Here is a 6,873-nt window from a genome sequence, read left to right on the forward strand (position 1 = left end):
TAATAATGTTGTAATAAGGCTGTAATAAAGCTCTAATAACACTGTAATAAAGTTGTAATAAAGCTGCAATAATGTTGCAATAAGGCTGTGATAAGGTTGTAATAAAGCACTAAATGCTATAATGTAAAAAAGCTCTAATAACACTGTGATAATGTTGTAATAAAGCTGTAATAAAGCTGTAATAATGTTGTAATAAGGCTGTAATAATGTTGTAATAAGGCTGTAATAATGTAATAAGGCTGTAATAAGGCTGTAATAAAGCTGGAATAATGTTGTAATAAGGCTGTAATAAAGCTGGAATGATGTTGTAATAAAGTTGTAATAAAACTGTAATAATGTTGTAATAAGGCTGTAATAATGTAATAAGGCTGTACTAAAGCTGTAATAAAGCTGGAATGATGTTGTAATAAGGCAGTAATAAAGCTGGAATGATGTTGTAATAAAGTTGTAATAAAACTATAATAATGTTGTAATAAGGCTGTAATAAGGCTGTAATAAAGCTGGAATAATGTTGTAATAAGGCTGTAATAAAGCTGGAATGATGTTGTAATAAAGTTGTAATAAAACTGTAATAATGTTGTAATAAGGCTGTAATAATGTAATAAGGCTGTACTAAAGCTGTAATAAAGCTGGAATGATGTTGTAATAAGGCAGTAATAAAGCTGGAATGATGTTGTAATAAAGTTGTAATAAAACTGTAATAATGTTGTAATAAGGCTGTAATAATGTAATAAGGCTGTACTAAAGCTGTAATAAAGCTGGAATGATGTTGTAATAAGGCAGTAATAAAGCTGGAATGATGTTGTAATAAAGTTGTAATAAAACTATAATAATGTTGCAATAAGGCTGTAATAAAGCTGGAATGATGTTGTAATAAGGCTGTAATAAAGCTGGAATGATGTAATAAAGTTGTAATAAAACTGTAATAAGGCTGTAATAAGCTTTCCCCACACTCATTTCACTCAGTTTACCTAATATTAGCATCTGTGCACTAATGCACTGCGGCTAATCAAGCATTTACTGACTGATATGAATGCTGACTCTGTTTACAGTCTGATTTCACTGCTATTTAAAAAACATGACTATTATCAGTGTGTGTGTGTGTGTGTGTGTGTGTGTGTGTGTGTGTGTGCATGTTTTTATGCTGACACTAATCAGCTGTAGTTTAAAGCTGTAGGCCTTCTGCTGTTTTATGAAATCTGGAAGTACTGACCCAAACAGTTTCCCTCTAAACGGCACAATTACAAACAGTTTCTATTTATTTACTGGATTTAACTGGATTTTACTGGATTTAACTGGATTTTACTGGGTGAAAATAAGCAAATTAGACATAAAATAATTACATATATGAACATGTTGTAAATACTGTATTTCATATGTTATGCTTGTCAAATTCAGCAAACAAGCATATATATACACACACATACATACATATATATATACCTATATACATTTTACCAAATTATATATATATATTATTTTATATTTTTTATTTTATTTATTTATTTATTTATTTACTTCATATATTAAATGATAAGCAGTTTTGTAGTGTCACGTGTGCAGCGGTGTGTGAGCTCGTTGACCCTCACTGCATCAGCCACACACTGACCAGAACTTGACCAGGGGTGCCTAAACTTCCACACCCCACCTCTGTATGAATAATATTAGCTCAAAGAAGTGCAACAGGGGGCGTGGCCGTGCGTGGAGTGGGCGTGCCCCCGCACTCATTACCCACCCATCCTCATCCTCAGCGCTCAGTGCGCGCTCAGGCTCCCTCGCATGCCGAAACACACTCACTCACTCTCACGCACACACCCGCTGAGGCAGCGCGAGCGCTACGGTAAGTCCCAACTCAACCTCTCTCTCTCTCTCTCTCTCTCTCTCTCTCTCTCTTACTCACACACACATATACACCCGCGCGCGCGCGCATGCACTGTTCAGCATTCAGACGCACGCTTAGTGAATGCACGAGGGCACTGTGTTCAGCTGTGTGTGTGTGTGTGTGTGTGTGTGTGTGTGTTGTAAGGAGGTGAGGGAGGAATGTGGGGATGTGAGTTTGAGTGTGAACTCTGTCCGCGTGCGCGTCTCTCTCAGGCTCTGTAGCGCGCTGCGTTCACCCAGAGCTGCTGCTGTGTGTGTGTGTGTGTGTGTGTGTGTGTGTGTGTGTGTGAGTTGTTGAGCTGGTTCTCTGTGCAGGATCAGGTACAGGAGTGTGTGAGGGTGGTTCTGCAGAGTGGAAAGTGTGGTGAGGTCGTGTCTCAGTGTTCACTAGTAAAAGCTCTGAAGCTCAGATCAGGGTAATGCAGTCTGTAATAGTGGCAGTATTAGAGCTCTGCTTTCAGACCTGCTCCAGGACTCAAATCTGATCTACAGATCTATCCAGCCTTTCTGACTGTAAAGCTTTTACTTTCACTTTCACAAAAGTCTTTACCTTTGAACAGTTATATGTTAACATTGTTTATTTACATGAACAATCTAGAATCTAGAATCAACTCTGAAACAGACTGAATCTAAACTCAACTCTGAAACAGACTGAATCTAAACTCAACTCTGAAACAGACTGAATCTAAACTCAACTCTGAAACAAACTAATCTATAATCAACTCTGAAACAGACTGAGTCTAAACTCAACTCTGAAACAAACTGAATCTATAATCAACTCTGAAACAGACTGAGTCTAAACTCAACTCTGAAACAAACTGAATCTAGAATCAACTCTGAAACAGACTGAGTCTAAACTCAACTCTGAAACAGACTGAATCTAGAATCAACTCTGAAACAGACTGAATCTAGAATCAACTCTGAAACAGACTGAATCTAGAATCAACTCTGAAACAGACTAAATCTAGAATCAGCTCTGAAACAGACTGAATCTAAACTCAACTCTGAAACAGACTGAATCTAGAATCAACTCTGAAACAGACTGAATCTAGAATCAGCTCTGGAACAGACTGAATCTAAACTCAACTCTGAAACAGACTGAATCTAGAATCAACTCTGAAACAGACTGAATCTAGAATCAACTCTGAAACAGACTAAATCTAGAATCAGCTCTGAAACAGACTGAATCTAAACTCAACTCTGAAACAGACTGAATCTAGAATCAACTCTGAAACAGACTAAATCTAGAATCAGCTCTGGAACAGACTGAATCTAAAATCAACTTTGGAACAGACTGAGTCTAAACTCAACTCTGAAACAGACTGAATCTAGAATCAACTCTGAAACAGACTGAATCTAGAATCAGCTCTGGAACAGACTGAATCTAAACTCAACTCTGAAACAGACTGAATCTAGAATCAACTCTGAAACAGACTAAATCTAGAATCAGCTCTGAAACAGACTGAATCTAAAATCAACTTTGGAACAGACTGAGTCTAAACTCAACTCTGAAACAGACTGAATCTAGAATCAACTCTGAAACAGACTGAATCTAGAATCAGCTCTGAAACAGACTAAATCTAGAATGAACTCTGAAACAAACTGAGTCTAAACTCAATCCTGAAACAGACTGAATCTAGAATCAGCTCTGAAACTGAATTTTAATCGTATTTCTAAACTAAACTCAAACAAAAGCCGATCTGCACCAAGAGCCCTTCCAGCTTCAAGTACAGCTCGGCTCGACCCGCCATCCTTTAAGATCCACGGAAGACGAGCGTCCAGACTTTTTACTGTCCTGCACCGAAGTGGTGGAACGAACTTCCCCTGGGTGTCCGAACAGCAGAGTCCAACACTCACTGTCCTCAAACCCAGACTGAAGACCCTCCTCTTCTGAGAGGACTTGGGTGAAGAGTAGAGTATTTGGATTTTAGTCTATTTAAACTAGCTGAGGTTCTTCTTCAGTAAACAGTGAAGCTCTTCTGTAAGTCTGTAAATGTGAATGTAAATGATCGGGTATCGGCTATTTCAATCTCAACCCAGGTGCTGGCTGCAGCAGCAGCAGTGCAGACGTTCTCAGAAGGTAAATAAAGGAGTTGAGGTTCTGCAGTGTGGAGCTATTTTACAGTGGAACCTGAAAACAGACCATAATATCTGACCCTTTATAAAACCATCACTGAAGAACCCATTCAGAACCAAGTGGAGGCTAAAGCTAATGCTAACATACTCTCTATAGACACACTCAATCACACACACAGCACATTCACCCACTATAAACCAGTTACTACACACCGGTAGACAACCAACCACAGATACCAGTCCAGAGTGTGTACCACCACTACACACACTCACACACACACACACACACACACACACACAGGAAGTGATCAGACTGCAGTGTTGTAAAGGAGCTGGGAGAGATGATACTCAGCATTAAGAGACTCGGATCAGTTTGGGGGGGGGGGTCCCCACATTCTTTTGGCAGTAGCAGCAGGGCAGCCCCATGTGTGTTTCCCCTTAAAGTCCCGTCCACTTTAACCCTGCCGCTTCACCAACACGGTTGCCATGGTGATGAAGTGCAGTTGAGTTAGGTGATCTCAGTGGTGAAAGGGCTTCTGTGTTCAGGGCCAGGAGGAAACACTAGAACGCAGAGCGGTTGCGGAGAGCGCGGGTCATTACAGTCCCTGTGTTCAGTTCAGTCTGATCCCTGTGGCGTTTCCTACAGCAGACACTGTCCCACACTGTTCCATACAAGCCTGCAGTGAGGAGCAGCCCCCCGTAGATCATCTGCTAATGCACAGTGTGTGTTAGTCTTCCTCACGTTCTTCATCGTGGTCAGTTTCTGACCACAGAGCAGCTCTTGGCTGGATATTTTTTGGGTGGTGGACCCACTCTCAACCCAGCAGTGACACCGACATGTATAGAAACCTCAGCAGCACCACTGTGCCTGATAGATGTTTCTAATAAAGTGGCCAGTGACTGGAAGTGGACGTTTGTAGGTGTTTCTAATAAAGTGGCCAGTGACTAGAAGTGGACGTTTGTAGGTGTTTCTAATAAAGTGGCCAGTGACTAGAAGTGGACGTTTGTAGGTGTTTCTAATAAAGTGGCCAGTGACTTGAAGTGGGCGTTTGTAGGTGTTTCTAATAAAGTGGCCAGTGACTTGAAGTGGGCGTTTGTAGGTGTTTCTAATAAAGTGGCCAGTGACTGGAAGTGGACGTTTGTAGGTGTTTCTAATAAAGTGGCCAGTGACTGGAAGCAGAAGTTAGTAGGTGTTTCTAATAAAGTGGCCAGTGATCAGAAGTATAAGGTGGTAGGTGTTTCTAATAAAGTGGCCAATGAGTGGAAGCACAAGTTAGTAGGTGTTTCTAATAAAGTGGCCACTGAGTGGAAGCACAAGTTAGTAGGTGTTTCTAATAAAGTGGCCACTGAGTGGAAGAACAAGTTAGTAGGTGTTTCTAATAAAGTGGCCAGCGAGTATAGGCACAAGTTAGTAGGTGTTTCTAATAAAGTGGCCAGTGAGTGGAAGCACAAGTTAGTAGGTGTTTCTAATAAAGTGGCCACTGAGTGGAAGCACAAGTTAGTAGGTGTTTCTAATAAAGTGGCCAGTGAGTGGAAGCACAAGTTAGTAGGTGTTTCTAATAAAGTGGCCAGCGAGTATAAGAAGAAGGTGATAGGTGTTTCTAATAAAGTGGCCAGTGAGTGGAAGCACAAGTTAGTAGGTGTTTCTAATAAAGTGGCCAGCGAGAGAGAGTACTGTACTTTTCAGCTGTAAAACTGAAGCTCCTTCAGGTTTCGGAGTTGCTGGATGCTCGTGCTGGGAGAGCAGGCTATATGAGGGATGTGTTAGTGGTGCTATTACTGGTCTGATTTACACTGACAGACAGACAGACAGACAGACAGACAGACGCGGCGTGACGGAGTGTTTGACACCCAGTCGTGAATCTCCATGAAGCTCCATCATCAAACAAACACTCATTACAGGGTCTATTTATACACCCATTATGTTCAGGGGTTAAACACACACATTGTTGAGGCTGAGAGGATGTGCAAGTATAGACTATGAAAGCAGGCTGTGTGTATTTTGATTGTGTGTGTGTGTGTGTGTGTGTGTGTGTGTGTGTGTGTGTGTGTGTGTGTGTGACAGGCCTATATAGAGCTGAAAGGCTGCTTAACTAAAGGAGGGAAAGTCTGTTGATGCGGGAACTGTTGGATTATGTAAGAGTGGGAGGGGATCTGTGGTGCAATATTGGTGTGTGTGTATATATATATATGTATATGTGTGTGTGTGTGTGTGTGTGTGTGGACAAAGTAAACACTATAAGTAAGTCTGAAGCAAAGCTGCAAAAACATCTCGTTCACTGTTTTCGTGATGTCACAAAAAGCAGCTCATTTACATAACTCCACCCATTCAGGCTACAGCAGTTCAGCCTCGTCCAGTCATGCTGAAGCTGTGAGTGTTACAGTTTGGGGGGCTTCTTGAATGAAGGGGCAGCCAGTCAGAAAGGAGTTGATTTACATACGCTACATTGCCAAAAATATTGGGACACCTGTTCATTCATTGTTTCTTGTAATAAAGCAAATATTTACATAAAGAGAAGAATTTAAAATGTTGGGTATGAGCCCTTTAAGTAGGTAGGTGTCACCACTGACACTACAAGATACAGTCTGTGTGAGTGTGTGTTTGTGTGTGTGCAGTTCTCGTTTCTGTAGGCTTGTGGTTAAAGCCACCGTCTGATCCATAAAGCCGCTTGTGTTTATACCGGGTCAGTGGTGTGTTTTCACTCAAACTCAAACCACCGCCTCGATTTGGCCACAGCTTTTTATAGATATGTTCAAACTCACCATTTTTAAATAGTGTCTGTTCACATTATCATTTTTACACCAGTTTATACCATATTGTTCCGTCAACATTATAGTTTTTCTATTATTTCAAAATTTTGTGTCCGCATTATCATTTTTTACGCTGAAGATTTTCTGTTCACATTATCATTTTTT

General features: G+C 40.7%; 1 protein-coding gene across 1 annotated transcript in view; it reads left to right on the plus strand.

Annotated features, from left to right (window-relative positions):
- The first annotated feature begins 1,765 nt into the window (after nt 1-1,765).
- csgalnact1a (chondroitin sulfate N-acetylgalactosaminyltransferase 1a) overlaps nt 1,766-6,873 on the plus strand; it is a 43,330-nt gene continuing 38,222 nt past the window's right edge. The window contains exon 1 of the mRNA XM_072659573.1: nt 1,766-1,840. The gene's annotated coding sequence lies outside the window, so the exon portion shown is untranslated. The remainder of the gene's footprint in view (nt 1,841-6,873) is intronic.

Source organism: Salminus brasiliensis, chromosome 16 (assembly GCF_030463535.1).
Source record: "Salminus brasiliensis chromosome 16, fSalBra1.hap2, whole genome shotgun sequence".
NCBI classification, from domain to species: Eukaryota; Metazoa; Chordata; class Actinopteri; order Characiformes; family Bryconidae; genus Salminus; species Salminus brasiliensis.